General features: G+C 47.3%; 1 protein-coding gene across 1 annotated transcript in view; it reads left to right on the top strand.

The window, feature by feature from the left end:
- The window catches only part of LOC134927356 (syncytin-2-like), a 92,830-nt gene that overhangs the window by 61,993 nt on the left and 13,115 nt on the right, over positions 1-17,722 (top strand). The window contains exon 2 of the mRNA XM_063921689.1: positions 1,976-2,093. The gene's annotated coding sequence lies outside the window, so the exon portion shown is untranslated. The remainder of the gene's footprint in view (positions 1-1,975; positions 2,094-17,722) is intronic.

The raw sequence follows: 17,722 nt of genomic DNA, 5'->3' as shown, positions 1-17,722 counted from the left end.
GAGATGCGGGGCGGTAGGGAGGGCATACAGAGACGCGGGGTGGTAGGGAGGGGATACAGATACGCATGTCGGTAGGGAGGGGATACAGAGACGCTGGGCGGTAGGGAGGGGATACAGAGACGCGGGGTGGTAGGGAGGGGATACAGATACGCATGTCGGTAGGGAGGGGATACAGAGACGCTGGGCGGTAAGGAGGGGATACAGAGGGGCGGTAGGGAGGGGATACAAAGACACAGGGAAGGGATACAGAGATGCAGGGGCCATGCGTATACCAAGACTTTCCGTGGCTATGTTTGGCTGTTGAACGCCAGATCTTAGCATGGAAGGGTATTCCCAGTGAAGTCATTCCCACACTTCTTCAGGCCAGAAAGGGAGTAACGTCTAAACGTTCCCACCGCATTTGGAGGAAGTATGTATCTTGGTGTGAATCCAAGAAGGCTCCTGCGGAAGAGTTCCAGCTAGGACGTTTTCTCCATTTACTACAAGCAGGTGTGGAGGCGGGCCTGAAGTTGGGCTCAGTTAAGGTTCAAATGTCAGCCTTATCGGTTTTCTTTCAAAGGCAATTGGCCTCCCTTCCAGAAGTTCAAACTTTCGTGAAGGGTGTGTTGCACATCCAACCTCCATTTGTGCCCCCTGTGGCACCATTGGATCTTAACGTGGTGTTGCAGTCCCATCAATCGCATTGGTTTGAGCCTTTACAGACGGTGGAGTTGAAGTTTTTCACTTGGAAAGTGGTCCTCCTGTTGGCTTTGGCGTCCGCAAGGTGCGTGTCTGAGTTAGCGGCCTTGTCTCACAAGAGCCCTTATTTAATCTTTCATGAAGATAGAGCAGAGTTGAGGACTCGGCAACAATTTCTGCCGAAGGTGGTTTCCTCTTTCCACATGAATCAACCTATTGTGGTGCCAGTGGCTACTGACGCTTTCGTTGAGTCAAAATCTTTGGATGTGGTCAGAGCTCTGAAAATCTATGTCGCAAGAACGGCTCGGGTTAGGAAAACCGAGGCTCTGTTTGTCCTGTATGCTCCCAACAAGATTGGGTGCCCTGCTTCCAAACAGACCATTGCACGCTGGATCTGTAACACGATTCAGCATGCTCATTCCACGGCCGGATTACCATTACCGGAATCGGTGAAGGCCCATTCTACTAGGAAGGTGGGCTCTTCTTGGGCGGCTGCCCGAGGGGTCTCGGCATTGCAACTTTGCCGAGCTGCTACTTGGTCGGGTTCGAACACTTTTTTGCGAAGTTTTACAAGTTTGATACCCTGGCCGATGACGACCTAAAGTTTGGTTGATCGGTGCTGCAGAGTAATCCGCACTCTCCCGCCCGTTCTAGAGCTTTGGTATAACCTCATGGTTCTTTTGGTGTCCCCAGCATCCTCTAGGACGTATGAGAAAATAGGATTTTAATACCTACCGGTAAATCCTTTTCTCTTAGTCCGTAGAGGATGCTGGACGCCCGTCCCAGTGCTGTATCTGCAGTTATTGATTCTGGTTACACACATGTTGTGTTGTGTTATGTTTATAGTCAGCCTGTTGCTGACATTGGTTCATGCCTTTGGCTTGGGTTCTTGTTTGTGGTGTGTGCTGGTATGAATATCACCTTAATTAACAATAAATCCTTTCCTCGAAATTTGTCCATCTCCCTGGGCACAGTTCCTATAACTGGAGTCTGGAGGAGGGGCATAGAGGGAGGAGCCAATGCACACCCCTTTTCCAAAGTCTTAAAGTGCCCGTGTCTCCTGCGGATCCCGTCTATACCCCATGGTTCTTTTGGTGTCCCCAGCATCCTCTACGGACTAAGAGAAAAGGATTTACCTGTAGGTATTAAAATCCTATTTTCAATTCACAGTTTTCCACAGACATATATACATTGTCAGGGGGTTAAGTATTGTGACAAGTGTTTGAATGTGCACGTTTAAATTGTTTGTAGCCAAGTGGCAACACTGTGGCTTATGTGTTTGTGTTTCCTCCCTCAGCGTTGCCATGGTCACGCGGCTTGCAGGTTGCCACGATGTCACTTCCGCACCACGTGGTGCGCACAGGGCGCCGAGCAGGAAGAGCGGCTGGTGTGTCCACGGCGGACGCTGATGGGGGGTAAGTGTGTATATTTAAATGTTTGTTTCACACTGTTATGTTGTCCTAAAGACAGGGAGGTGGTCCCCGAAACGTTGACCTCACTTGAATACAGTATTTGTTTGTTCACCAGCCTCTGGGTGCCGCCTCTGATTTTTGGACTTTAATATTAATAAATAAATATATATATATATATATATATATATATATAGTGTACATTCGGCGGCACTCCGGTACAAAGAAGCATACAAGCAGGTTGATAGAAAACAACGTTTCGAAGTTTTTATTAACTTCGTCCTCAGGTTATAACACATACAATAACCACATACCTTTATATCCCCTTCCCATGTGCAGGTGAGCTCCGGCGTGGGTCCGGCGTTCAGACGCCCACGAATGACGTCATCCTGCCGTCCCGCCCACCGGAGGCATCACCCTGTAATCCAAAATACAAATACAGAAAACAATCAAAAGTGCACAAAAAGCATACAAATAAAACACAATATTAAAACAAGCACAGATACAGTACACGCAAATGTCAATAGAACCTTAATATTGTAATGGTTCCCGCTGAGAGATCAATACCACGGATCAAAATCACCTGTCTAACACGTTGACACCGGACACAAGTATGCTATAAAAAGCAATGCAGTCCCAATGTCTCATTGAGACCCCTTGGTGCCAGCGTCTGTAATTCATGTATCCATTTAGATTCCTTTTGTAGCAACATTAAAGATCTATTGCCCCCTCTCACTTTGACTGGTACATGATCAATGATAATATATTTTAAACACGCCACACTATGTTTAGCGACTGCGAAATGCCGAGCTACCGGCTGATCGCTGGTACCACTCAGGATAGCTTTTCTGATGGCTAATTTATGATTCGCCATCCGTTCCCTGAGTGTGCAGTCAGTTTTACCCACATAGTGCAAACCACAGGGGCAACTAATCAAATAAATGATAAACTTAGTCGTACATGTGAGTCTAAATTTGATGGTATATTTTTTCCCACTAAAGGGATGATGGAAAATACTACCTGTCAGCAGGGATCTACAGGTCGTACAATTTAAACACCTGAAACAACCTTTACGAAGGGCAAGAAAGGTATTCTGTTCACTTTGTCTGGCAGCCAAATCAGTGACGTCAGTCTTAACTAGCCAGTCCCTTAGATTTCTTCCCCTGGTATACGTGGGCATGATACTAGTCTCAGTCATGTTTAAATCACCATCTGACTTGATCATTGGCCAAAGTGATTTAGCCACCTTAGAAATGACTCCACTCTTGGTGTTAAAATGATTAACCCAAGGTTAATTGCTGACACAACAAGTAAAACCATCTACCCGATCAAGGTTACCTTGGGTTAATCATTTTAACACCAAGAGTGGAGTCATTTCTAAGGTGGCTAAATCACTTTGGCCAATGATCAAGTCAGATGGTGATTTAAACATGACTGAGACTAGTATCATGCCCACGTATACCAGGGGAAGAAATCTAAGGGACTGGCTAGTTAAGACTGACGTCACTGATTTGGCTGCCAGACAAAGTGAACAGAATACCTTTCTTGCCCTTCGTAAAGGTTGTTTCAGGTGTTTAAATTGTACGACCTGTAGATCCCTGCTGACAGGTAGTATTTTCCATCATCCCTTTAGTGGGAAAAAATATACCATCAAATTTAGACTCACATGTACGACTAAGTTTATCATTTATTTGATTAGTTGCCCCTGTGGTTTGCACTATGTGGGTAAAACTGACTGCACACTCAGGGAACGGATGGCGAATCATAAATTAGCCATCAGAAAAGCTATCCTGAGTGGTACCAGCGATCAGCCGGTAGCTCGGCATTTCGCAGTCGCTAAACATAGTGTGGCGTGTTTAAAATATATTATCATTGATCATGTACCAGTCAAAGTGAGAGGGGGCAATAGATCTTTAATGTTGCTACAAAAGGAATCTAAATGGATACATGAATTACAGACGCTGGCACCAAGGGGTCTCAATGAGACATTGGGACTGCATTGCTTTTTATAGCATACTTGTGTCCGGTGTCAACGTGTTAGACAGGTGATTTTGATCCGTGGTATTGATCTCTCAGCGGGAACCATTACAATATTAAGGTTCTATTGACATTTGCGTGTACTGTATCTGTGCTTGTTTTAATATTGTGTTTTATTTGTATGCTTTTTGTGCACTTTTGATTGTTTTCTGTATTTGTATTTTGGATTACAGGGTGATGCCTCCGGTGGGCGGGACGGCAGGATGACGTCATTCGTGGGCGTCTGAACGCCGGACCCACGCCGGAGCTCACCTGCACATGGGAAGGGGATATAAAGGTATGTGGTTATTGTATGTGTTATAACCTGAGGACGAAGTTAATAAAAACTTCGAAACGTTGTTTTCTATCAACCTGCTTGTATGCTTCTTTGTACCGGAGTGCCGCCGAATGTACACTACGTTATACCCGTTGCCATACGGGTCAGGAGGGCACCGGACCGATATACTCTGAGACTGGGAGTGCTGCCAAAGGAATTGTATATATATATATAAATATATATATATATATATATATATATATATATATAAAAAAGAAAATAATGGAGGGCGCAATGGTTAGTGTAATAATCAAAGGTAATTTACTGGCAAAGTATTCACTCACATACATTTTAAAGTAAAAGGTAACCAGCGCAGTGTAGACAGCTCGTGTAGCCTCCGGATAGCATACACCGATGCACAACGTTGCTCTCTGGATACCAACTGCCGCTGTGGACATCCAGCCGCACGGACTACAAACGGACCTCACACGCCGATCCTCCGGGCACTGGATCCACATCGCAAGTCCTGCTGGCCACTTCCAACGCGTTTCGTCAGGACTTCGTCAGGGGGTGTGGCTAGCACCATTACAACAGGCAATTTATATCCAAACAGCATAATTGATACAATATACATACATAATTAAAAATCGACAATAACAGCAGCATAAACGACATTTATACACAACACTGAAACATTATAAATACAATATCATAATACATATTAAAACCAAATTGCATAGTTTATTATAAACAGCGTACTGAGATACAAACTATATAAAATCATCTCCATTGACAAGGATAAACTAATTGATAATTGGCGCACCTCCTAAAAACGATCAAGCACTTTTAGTTAAACCGCATACAATAGGCTGATGAGAGAAGGTTAAAATTATATGACTATTTATGTACCATCATTTAATAATACTAATTGATAGCAGGCTCTAACCCCATTCACTCATGCTGCAAGAGTTTATTAGAGCACCATACCCGTTAAATCGAGGCGCATAAAACTAAAAACTTCTTTATACCACTGCATTTTTAATTAAAGTTACATAAGGATCACAATGTTCGATCAAAATTAGCATCAGAAGCCATCATTACTATAATATCAGCGCAAACAGAACACAAAGGAGCCAATGGCCCAACTACAATGCGTTAAGGTCACTTTGTGTTCTGTTTGCGCTGATATTATAGTAATGATGGCTTCTGATGCTTATTTTGATAGAACATTGTGGTCCTTATGTAACTAGCAGTATGCCCGTGTGCTAACTGATATCCGTTTGGGTGGTCGACCATGTTATGGTCGACCACTACTGGTCGACATTGACATGGTCGACATGGACACGTGGTCGACACATGAAAATTGTTGACACATGAAAAGGTCGACATGAGTTTTTTTACATTTTTTTTTTTCTTTTGTGGAACTTTTCCATACTTTACGATCCACGTGAACTACGATTGGGAATGGTAATCTGTCCCGAGCGCAGCGGTAGTGGAGCGAGGCACCTTGCCCGAAGCATGGCGAGCCATGCGAGGGGACGCGGTGCACTATTTGGGGTTCCCCGTCAAATTATGCAAAAAACTACACCAAAAAGAGTAAAAAAACTAATGTCGACCTTTCCATGTGTCGACCATTTGTCCATGTCGGCCATGCCAATGTCGACCAATAGTGGTCGACCTAATGACTGTCGACCATAACATGGTCGACCATTCATACCGGAACCGTGCTAACTGGACAAGGGAAATCAAAGAGACCAACTAGTCTGCTCCAGGATACAGTGAACTGATCACTGGACTATCCAGCCTTGCTCTACCACTCTGGAGGAGCTTATTGACTGCCATTGTACCGATGTTATTTCTCGCACAACTAGTTTGAGGTGAAGTGGTCCAAGGTAGTTGACCTGTGGTAAGAATTACTGCTGCAACACGTTGTGTACTGTCAAAGTTTAAAAATATTGTAATGCATACATCATGTACTAACCACACACACATGCCCGCTGCGCGTGCACTTATTCCGCCGTGCGTGCACATATCCGCAATTTGCGTATGATCGCTCTCGCGATCCTGCGCATGGTATGGGCATTTACGGCGGAGTTTGTGGGCGCATAAAGGGTTATCAGAACATTACATATTTAACCCAAATAGTGCACATTGTACACATAGCCCCCCTACACCACATCAGCAAGTATCAACAGTTTAAATGATTCCAGGACTAAGGGATTCACCTTTGCATGATAGGAAGGGACAGACTAAGGTTATGAGGTGATGTCTAGTATCCAGCTGTAGGGTATTTTAAGGGTAACATTCCGGTGTTGGTTAGAGAAAGATCGCATGTTCCTGCGTATAGTTATGTGCAGAAGTAGAATATAGATATAAACTGTATTTCTCTATCGTCCTAGTGGATGCTGGGGTTCCTGAAAGGACCATGGGGAATAGCGGCTCCGCAGGAGACAGGGCACAAAAAGTAAAGCTTTTCCAGATCAGGTGGTGTGCACTGGCTCCTCCCCCTATGACCCTCCTCCAGACTCCAGTTAGATTTTTGTGCCCGGCCGAGAAGGGTGCAATCTAGGTGGCTCTCCTAAAGAGCTGCTTAGAAAAAGTTTAGCTAGGTTTTTTATTTTACAGTGATTCCTGCTGGCAACAGGATCACTGCAGCGAGGGACTGAGGGGAGAAGGAGTCAACTCACCTGCGTGCAGGATGGATTGGCTTCTTGGCTACTGGACATCAAGCTCCAGAGGGACGATCACAGGTACAGCCTGGATGGTCACCGGAGCCGCGCCGCCGGCCCCCTTGCAGATGCTGAAGTCAGAAGAGGTCCAGAATCGGCGGCTGAAGACTCCTGCAGTCTTCTAAAGGTAGCGCACAGCACTGCAGCTGTGCGCCATTTTCCTCTCAGCACACTTCACACGCGGTCACTGAGGGTGCAGGGCGCTGGGGGGGGCGCCCTGGGAGGCAAATGTAACCTATATAAAGGCTAAAAATACCTCACATATAGCCCCCAGAGGCTATATGGAGATATTTAACCCCTGCCTGATTTCTCTAAATAGCGGGAGACGAGCCCGCCAGAAAAGGGGCGGGGCCTATCTCCTCAGCACACGGCGCCATTTCCTCTCACAGCTCCGCTGGTCAGGACGGCTCCCAAGTCTCTCCCCTGCACTGCACTACAGAAACAGGGTAAAACAGAGAGGGGGGGGCAAATTTATGGCGATATTTTGATATAACAAAGCAGCTATAAGGGAGCACTTATTATAAGGCTATCCCTGATATATATATAGCGCTTTTGGTGTGTGCTGGCAAACTCTCCCTCTGTCTCCCCAAAGGGCTAGTGGGTCCTGTCTTCGTTAGGAGCATTCCCTGTGTGTCTGCTGTGTGTCGGTACGTGTGTGTCGACATGTATGAGGACGATATTGGTGTGGAGGCGGAGCAATTGCCAAATATGAGGATGTCACCCCCTAGGGAGTCGACACCAGAATGGATGCCTTTATTTATGGAACTACGGGATAGTGTCAACACGCTAAAGCAGTCGTTTGACGACATGAGGCGGCCGGACAATCAATTAGTGCCTGTCCAGGCGACTCAAACACCGTCAGGGGCTGTGAAACGCCCTTTGCCTCAGTCGGTCGACACAGACCCAGACACAGGCACTGACTCCAGTGGTGACGGTGACGAATCAACCGTATTTTCCAGTAGGGCCACACGTTATATGATTTTGGCAATGAAGGAGGCGTTACATTTAGCTGATACTACAGGTACCACTATACAGGGTATTATGTGGGGTGTGAAAAAACTACCTATAGTTTTTCCTGAATCAGAAGAATTAAATGACGTGTGTAATGAAGCGTGGGTTGCCCCTGATAAAAAGCTGATAATTTCAAAGAAATTATTGGCATTATACCCTTTCCCGCCAGAGGTTAGGGAGCGCTGGGAAACACCTCCTAGGGTGGACAAGGCGCTAACACGCTTATCTAAACAAGTGGCGTTACCCTCTCCTGAGACGGCCGCACTTAAAGATCCATCAGATAGGAGGATGGAAAATATCCAAAAAAGTATATACACACATGCAGGTGTTATACTACGACCAGCTGTAGCGACTGCCTGGATGTGCAGTGCTGGGGTAGTTTGGTCAGAGTCCCTGATTGAAAATATTGATACCCTGGACAGGGACAATATTTTACTGTCGTTAGAACAAATAAAGGATGCATTTCTTTATATGCGTGATGCACAGAGGGATATCTGCACACTGGCATCACGGGTAAGTGCTATGTCCATTTCGGCCAGAAGAGCTTTATGGACGCGACAGTGGACAGGCGATGCGGATTCAAAACGGCATATGGAAGTTTTGCCGTATAAAGGGGAGGAGTTATTTGGAGTCGGTCTATCAGATTTGGTGGCCACGGCTACAGCCGGGAAATCCACCTTTCTACCTCAAGTCACTCCCCAACAGAAAAAGGCACCGACTTTTCAACCGCAGCCCTTTCGTTCTTTTAAAAATAAGAGAGCAAAGGGCTATTCATATCTGCCACGAGGCAGAGGTCGAGGGAAGAGACAGCAACACGCAGCTCCTTCCCAGGAACAGAAGCCCTCCCCGGCTTCTACAAAAGCCTCAGCATGACGCTGGGGCTTCTCAAGCAGACTCGGGGACGGTGGGCGGTCGTCTCAAAAATTACAGCGCGCAGTGGGCTCACTCGCAGGTAGATCCCTGGATCCTGCAGATAATATCTCAAGGGTACAGGTTGGAATTAGAGACAGATCCACCTCGCCGTTTCCTGAAGTCTGCTTTACCAACGTCCCCCTCCGAAAGGGAGACGGTTTTGGAAGCCATTCACAAGCTGTACTCTCAGCAGGTGATAGTCAAGGTACCTCTTCTACAACAAGGGAAGGGGTATTATTCCACTCTTTTTGTGGTACCGAAGCCGGATGGCTCGGTAAGGCCTATTCTAAATCTGAAGTCCTTGAACCTGTACATAAAGAAGTTCAAGTTCAAGATGGAGTCACTCAGAGCAGTGATAGCGAACCTGGAAGAGGGGGACTTTATGGTATCCTTGGACATCAAGGATGCGTATCTCCACGTTCCAATTTACCCCTCACACCAGGGGTACCTCAGGTTCGTTGTACAAAACTGTCACTATCAGTTTCAGACGCTGCCGTTCGGATTGTCCACGGCACCTCGGGTCTTTACAAAGGTAATGGCCGAGATGATGATTCTTCTTCGAAGAAAAGGCATATTAATTATCCCATACTTGGACGATCTCCTAATAAGGGCAAGGTCCAGAGAACAGCTAGAGATGGGATTAGCACTGTCTCAAGAAGTGCTAAAACAGCACGGGTGGATTCTGAATATTCCAAAATCCCAGTTAATGCCGACAACTCGTCTGCTGTTCCTAGGGATGATTCTGGACACGGTTCAGAAAAAGGTTTTTCTCCCGGAAGAAAAAGCCAAGGAGTTATCCGAGCTTGTCAGGAACCTCCTAAAACCAGCAAAGGTGTCTGTACATCAATGCACAAGAGTCCTGGGAAAAATGGTGGCTTCTTACGAAGCAATTCCATTCGGCAGATTCCACGCAAGAATTTTCCAAAGGGATCTGTTGGACAAATGGTCAGGGTCGCATCTTCAGATGCACCTACGGATAACCCTGTCTCCAAGGACAAGGGTGTCTCTTCTGTGGTGGTTGCAGAGTCCTCATCTATTGGAGGGCCGCAGATTCGGCATACAGGATTGGATCCTGGTGACCACGGACGCCAGCCTGAGAGGCTGGGGAGCAGTCACACAAGGAAGAAACTTCCAGGGAGTATGGACGAGCCTGGAAACGTCTCTTCACATAAACATTCTGGAACTAAGAGCAATATACAATGCTTTAAGCCAGGCAGAACCTCTGCTTCAGGGAAAACTGGTGTTGATCCAGTCGGACAACATCACGGCAGTCGCCCATGTGAACAGACAGGGCGGCACAAGAAGCAGGAGTGCAATGGCAGAAGCTGCAAGGATTCTTCGCTGGGCAGAGAATCATGTGATAGCACTGTCAGCAGTGTTCATCCCGGGAGTGGACAACTGGGAAGCAGACTTCCTCAGCAGACACGATCTTCACCCGGGAGAGTGGGGACTTCATCCAGAAGTCTTCCACATGCTGGTAACCCGTTGGGAAAGACCAATGGTGGACATGATGGCGTCTCGCCTCAACAAAAAACTGGACAGGTATTGCGCCAGGTCAAGAGATCCGCAGGCAATAGCTGTGGACGCGCTGGTAACGCCTTGGGTGTACCAGTCGGTGTATGTGTTTCCTCCTCTGCCTCTCATACCAAAAGTATTGAGAATTATACGGCAAAGAGGCGTAAGAACGATACTAGTGGTTCCGGATTGGCCAAGAAGGACTTGGTACCCGGAACTTCAAGAGATGATCACGGAAGATCCGTGGCCTCTACCTCTAAGGAGGGACTTGCTTCAGCAGGGTCCCTGTCTGTTTCAAGACTTACCGCGGCTGCGTTTGACGGCATGGCGGTTGAACGCCGGATCCTAAAGGAAAAAGGCATGCCGGAAGAAGTCATTCCTACTTTGATTAAAGCAAGGAAGGAAGTAACCGTGCAACATTATCACCGAATTTGGCGAAAATATGTTGCGTGGTGCGAAGATCGGAGTGCTCCGACGGAGGAATTTCAACTGGGTCGATTCCTACATTTCCTGCAATCAGGATTGTCTATGGGTCTCAAATTGGGATCTATTAAGGTTCAAATTTCGGCCCTGTCGATTTTCTTTCAAAAAGAATTGGCTTCAGTCCCTGAAGTCCAGACCTTTGTTAAGGGAGTGCTGCATATACAGCCTCCTGTGGTGCCTCCAGTGGCACCGTGGGATCTCAATGTGGTTTTGGACTTTCTAAAATCTCATTGGTTTGAACCACTAAAAAAGGTGGATTTGAAATATCTCACTTGGAAAGTGACCATGCTTCTAGCCCTGGCTTCTGCCAGGAGAGTATCAGAATTGGCAGCTTTATCTTACAAAAGCCCATATCTGATTTTCCATTCGGACAGGGCAGAACTGCGGACTCGTCCGCATTTTCTCCCTAAGGTGGTGTCAGCATTTCATCTGAACCAGCCTATTGTAGTGCCTGCGGCTACAAGTGACTTGGAGGACTCCAAGTTACTGGACGTTGTCAGAGCATTAAAAATATATATTGCAAGGACAGCTGGAGTCAGAAAATCTGACTCGTTGTTTATATTGTATGCACCCAACAAGATGGGTGCTCCTGCGTCTAAGCAGACGATTGCTCGTTGGATCTGTAGCACAATCCAACTTGCACATTCTGTGGCAGGCCTGCCACAGCCTAAATCTGTAAAGGCCCACTCCACAAGGAAGGTGGGCTCATCTTGGGCGGCTGCCCGAGGGGTCTCGGCATTACAACTTTGCCGAGCAGCTACGTGGTCAGGGGAGAACACGTTTGTAAAATTTTACAAATTTGATACTCTGGCTAAGGAGGACCTGGAGTTCTCTCATTCGGTGCTGCAGAGTCATCCGCACTCTCCCGCCCGTTTGGGAGCTTTGGTATAATCCCCATGGTCCTTTCAGGAACCCCAGCATCCACTAGGACGATAGAGAAAATAAGATTTTACTTACCGATAAATCTATTTCTCGGAGTCCGTAGTGGATGCTGGGCGCCCATCCCAAGTGCGGATTATCTGCATAAATTGTGCATAGTTATTGTTAACTAATTCGGGTTATTGTTGAAGGAAGCCATCTTTCAGAGGCTCCGCTGTTATCATACTGTTAACTGGGTTTAGATCACAGGTTGTACGGTGTGATTGGTGTGGCTGGTATGAGTCTTACCCGGGATTCAAAATCCTCCCTTATTGTGTACGCTCGTCCGGGCACAGTACCTAACTGGAGTCTGGAGGAGGGTCATAGGGGGAGGAGCCAGTGCACACCACCTGATCTGGAAAAGCTTTACTTTTTGTGCCCTGTCTCCTGCGGAGCCGCTATTCCCCATGGTCCTTTCAGGAACCCCAGCATCCACTACAGACTCCGAGAAATAGATTTATCGGTAAGTAAAATCTTATTTTACTGTATATTATGTATGCGGCGGGAATCCAGAGGAGAACCACCCACAAGAGCAGTTGGGAAAGACATCGCCCACCTTTTCAAATCAACCTATGACCTCTCCTGTAATGTAAAGATGCATCTCTGTGTCCAATGAACAAAGAGATTACAGTAACCATTGTATTGTGTATGGAAGTTGTGTATAAAAAGCCTATTGCTGCCTGGCCGGTCAGAAGACTCTGAACGCTATGTACCTGATGAGCGGAGGACTGGTCCAGGTTGCGCAAGCGAATATTCTCACATATGTACATTGACTGTAGCCATTATTCTGTTGTAGATTTATCTTGTTAGCCTTGTAGTGTATAACTTGTATTGTTATCCCCTTTCAAATAATCCACTGTGGTGTTAGAACCCAGCGGTTAACTACATATCGGTGTTGTGTCCTCATTTCCCTGCTAAGGTTTAAAGTGTATTTAACTGTATAAGGTTTAAGAGTGTATTGATAAGGTGTGTACGCACTGCGGGTACTTTATACCGTCAGCGCTGCGTAAGGTTTAAGGTATAACATCATTGCATTGCATTACTAACAAGGTTTAAAGTTTATCAAGAGTGTGTGCGCGCGTTGTGCGTACTTTGTACACCCAGCGCGGCATGTGTACGATAAGTGCGTACACGGAACGGGACTCTGCACGCAAATAGCGTGCGAAGTGCGTAGCGTGTGTATTAAGTCTAGCGGCCGCAACGGCTCCATGGTAAGAGTGTGTTTAAAGGTATAGCTTTATAGTGTAAGATAATATCGACATTATCAATTGGGGGCATCGTCCGGTTTTTCCTCATACCCACAACCTAGCAGGTGATAGCAGACTTTATCTATCAGCAAAGGGCGGACAGGTATCCTACGTAAGCCTTTTCCTGGCCGTAGAATACACTGGTAAACCCTATTTCTCTGACGTCCTAGTGGATGCTGGGAACTCCGTAAGGACCATGGGGAATAGCGGCTCCGCAGGAGACAGGGCACATCTAAAGAAAGCTTTAGGATCACCTGGTGTGCACTGGCTCCTCCCCCTATGACCCTCCTCCAAGCCTCAGTTAGATTTCTGTGCCCGACGAGAAGGGTGCACACTAGGTGCTCTCCTGAGCTCTTTGTGAAAGTTTTAGTTTAGGTTTATTATTTTCAGTGAGACCTGCTGGCAACAGGCTCACTGCATCGAGGGACTAAGGGGAGAAGAAGCGAACTCACCTGCGTGCAGAGTGGATTGGGCTTCTTAGGCTACTGGACATTAGCTCCAGAGGGACGATCACAGGTTCAGCCTGGATGGGTCACCGGAGCCGCGCCGCCGGCCCCCTTACAGAGCCAGAAGAGCGAAGAGGTCCGGAAAAATCGGCGGCAGAAGACTTTCCTGTCTTCAGATAAAGGTAGGCACACAGCACCGCAGCTGTGCGCCATTGCTCTCAGCACACTTCACACTCCGGTCACTGAGGGTGCAGGGCGCTGGGGGGGCAGCGCCCTGAGACGCAATAAATCGTTAGAAAACCTTTTATGGCTAAAATAAATGCATCACATATAACTCCTGGGCTATATGGATGCATTTAACCCCTGCCAAAACATACAGAAAAACGGATGATAGGCTCCGCCCCTTTCTCGGCGTCCTTATCTCCTCAGCACACTGGCGCCATTTTCCCTCACAGCTCAGTTGGAGGGAAGCTCCCTGGCTCTCCCCTGCAGTCACTACACTACAGAAAGGGGTTAAAAAAGAGAGGGGGGCACAAATTAGGCGCAGTATAAACAATACAGCAGCTATAAAGGGAAAAACACTTATATAAGGTTATCCCTGTATATATATAGCGCTCTGGTGTGTGCTGGCAAACTCTCCCTCTGTCTCCCCAAAGGGCTAGTGGGGTCCTGTCCTCTATCAGAGCATTCCCTGTGTGTGTGCTGTGTGTCGGTACGTTTGTGTCGACATGTATGAGGAGAAAAATGATGAGGAGACGGAGTAGAGTGTCTGTAATAGTGTTGTCACCCCCTGGGGGGTCGACACCTGAGTGGATGTACTGTGGAAATTGCGTGACAGTGTCAGCTTTGTATAAAAGACAGTGGTTGACATGAGACAGCCGGCTACTCAGCTTGTGCATGTCCAGACGTCTCATATAGGGGCTCTAAAGCGCCCGTTACCTCAGATACAGACGCCGACACGGATACTGACTCCTGTGTCGACGGTGAAGAGACAACCGTGATTTCCAAATAGGGCCACACATTGCATGATTGAGGCAATGAAAAAAGTTTACACTTTTCTGATAATATGAATACCACCAAAAAAAAAGGGGTATTATGTTGGTGAGGAAAAACTTCCTGTAGTTTTCCTGAATCTGAGAAATAAAATGCGTGGGTTTCCCCCCGATAACAATTGATAATTTCTAAAAAGTTATTGGCAGTATACCTTTTCCCGCCAGAGGTTAGGGTGCGTTGGGAAACACCCCCTAGGGGGGATAAGGCGCTCACACGCTTGTAAGAACAAGGGCTCTACCCTCTCTTGAGATGGCCGCCCTTAAGGATCCTGCTGATAGAAAGCAGGAGGGTATCCTAAAATGTATTTACACACATACTGGTGTTATACTGCGACCAGCAATCGCCTCAGCCTGGATGTGCAGTGCTGGGTTGGCGTGGTCGGATTCCCTGACTGGAAATATGATATCCTAGATAAGGACAGTATATTATTGCCTATAGAGCAATTAAAAGATGCATTTCTATATATGCATGATGCACAGCGGAATATTTGCCGACTGGCATCAAGTATAAGTGCGTTGTCCAATTATACCAGTAAAGTGGTCAGGTGATGCGGATTCCAAACGGCATTTGGAAGTATTGCCTTAAAAGAGGGGATGTACCCCAGGTCGCCTCTCAAAATAAGACGCCGTATTATCAGGCGCAGGCCTGGTTGGCAAGCGGACAAAAGGGTTCCTCTTTTCTGCTCGTGACAGAGGGAGAGGAAAATGGCTGCAGAGATCAGCCAGTTCCAAGGAACAGAAACTCTTTTCCGCCTCTGCCAAGCCCTCAGTATGACGCTAGGGCTTTACAAGTTCAGGCACGGTGGGGTCCCGTTCTCAATGAATTTCAGTGCGCAGTGGGCTCACTCGCAAGTAGACCCCTGGATCCTTCTGGTAATATTTCAGGGGTACAAATTGGAATTTGAGACGTATCCCCCTCGCCGTTTCCAAAGGTCTGTTTTACCGACGTCTCCCGCTGACAGGGAGGCAGTTTTGGAAACCATTCACAAGCTGTATTCCCAGCAGGTGATAATCAAGGTACCCCTCCTGCAACAGGGAACGGGGTATTATTCCACACTATTGTGGTACCGAAGCCAGACGGCTCGGTGAGACCGATTTTAAAATTTAAAATCTAAAATCTTTGAACACTTGCATACAGAGGTTCAAATTCAAAATTGAGTCACTCAGAGCAGTGATTGCAAACCTGGAAGAAGGGGACTACATGATGTCTCGGGACATCAAGGATGCTTACCTTCATGTCAAAATTTACCCTTCTCACCAAGGGTATTTCAGGTTATGGTACAGAACTGTCACTATCAGTTCGGACGCTGCCGTAGGGATGGTCCACGGCACCCCGGGTCTTTACTGAAGTAATGACCGTAATGATGATATTCCTTCGAAGGAAGGGAATTTTAGTTATCCGTTACTTGGACGATTCCCTGATAAGGGTAAGATCCAGGGAACAGTTGGAGATCGGTGTAGCACTATATCAGGTAGTGTTGCGGCAGCACGATTGGATTCTCAATATTCCAAAATCGCAGCTGGTTCCGACGACTTGTCTTCTGTTCCTAGGGATGATCCTGGACACAGTCCAGAAAGAAGGTGTTTCTCCCGGAGGAGAAAGCCAGGGAGTTATCCGAGCTACTCAGGAACCTCCTAAAACCGAACCAAGTCTCAGTGCATCAATGCACAAGGGTTCTGGGTAAAAATGGTGGCTTCCTACGAAGCAATCCCATTCGGCAGATTCCACGCAAGACTTTCCAGTGGAACCTACTGGACAAATGGTCCGGGTCACATCTTCAGATGCTTCAGCGGATAACCCTGTCACCGGGGACAAGGGTATCCCTCCTGTGGTGGTTGCAGAGTGCTCATCTTCTAGAGGGCCGCAGATTCGGCATTCGGGACTGGGTCCTGGTGGCCACGGATGCCAGCCTGCGAGGCTGGGGAGCAGTCACACAGGGAAGGAATTTCCAGGGCTTATGGTCAAGCCTGGAGACATCTCTTCATATAAACATTCTGGAACTAAGGGCCATTTACAATGCCCTAAGTCAAGCGAAACCCCTGCTTCAGGGTCAGGCGGTATTGACCCAATCGGACAACATCACGTCAGTCGCCCACGTAAACAGACAGGGCGGCACGGGAAGCAGGGGGGCAATGGCAGAAGCTGCAAGGATTCTTCGCTGGGCGGAAAATTATGTGATAGCACTGTCAGCAGTGTTCATTCCGGGAGTGGACAACTGGGAAGCAGACTTCCTCAGCAGACACGACCTTCACCCGGGAGAGTGGGGACTTCACCCAGAAGTCTTCCACCTGATTGTAAACCGTTGGGAAAAACCAAAGGTGGACATAATGGCGTCCCGTCTAAACAAAAAATTAGACAGATATTGCGCCAGGTCAGGGGACCCTCAGGCAATAGCGGTGGACGCTCTGGTAACACCGTGGGTGTACCAGTCAGTGTATGTGTTCCCTCCTCTGCCTCTCATACCAAAAGTACTGAGAATCATAAGAAGGAGAGGAGTAAGAACTATACTCGTGGTTCCGGATTGGCCAAGAAGGACTTGGTATCCGGAACTTCAAGAGATGCTCACGGACGAACCGTGGCCTCTACCTCTAAGAAAGGACCTGCTCCAGCAGGGGCCTTGTCTGTTCCAAGACTTACCGCGGCTGAGTTTGACGGCTTGGCGGTTGAACGCCGGATCCTGAAGGAAAAAGGCATTCCAGATGAAGTCATCCCTACCCTGGTCAAGGCCAGGAAGGACGTAACCGCAAAACATTATCACCGCATTGGCGAAAATATGTTGCGTGGTGGGAGGCCAAGAAGGCCCCTACAGAGGAATTTCAACTGGGTCGTTTCCTCCATTTCCTGCAAACAGGACTGTCTATGGGCCTAAAATTAGGGTCCATTAAGGTTCAAATTTCGGCCCTGTCGATTTTCTTCCAAAAGGAACTGGCTTCAGTGCCTGAAGTTCAGACATTTGTAAAAGGGGTACTGCATATACAGCCTCCTTTTGTGCCTCCAGTGGCACCTTGGGATCTCAATGTTGTGTTGA

The sequence above is a fragment of the Pseudophryne corroboree genome, chromosome 5 (genome assembly GCF_028390025.1).
Source record: "Pseudophryne corroboree isolate aPseCor3 chromosome 5, aPseCor3.hap2, whole genome shotgun sequence".
NCBI classification, from domain to species: domain Eukaryota; kingdom Metazoa; phylum Chordata; class Amphibia; order Anura; family Myobatrachidae; genus Pseudophryne; species Pseudophryne corroboree.
Note: the sequence above shows the minus strand (reverse complement) of the source record. Positions and strands in the feature narration are given on the sequence as shown.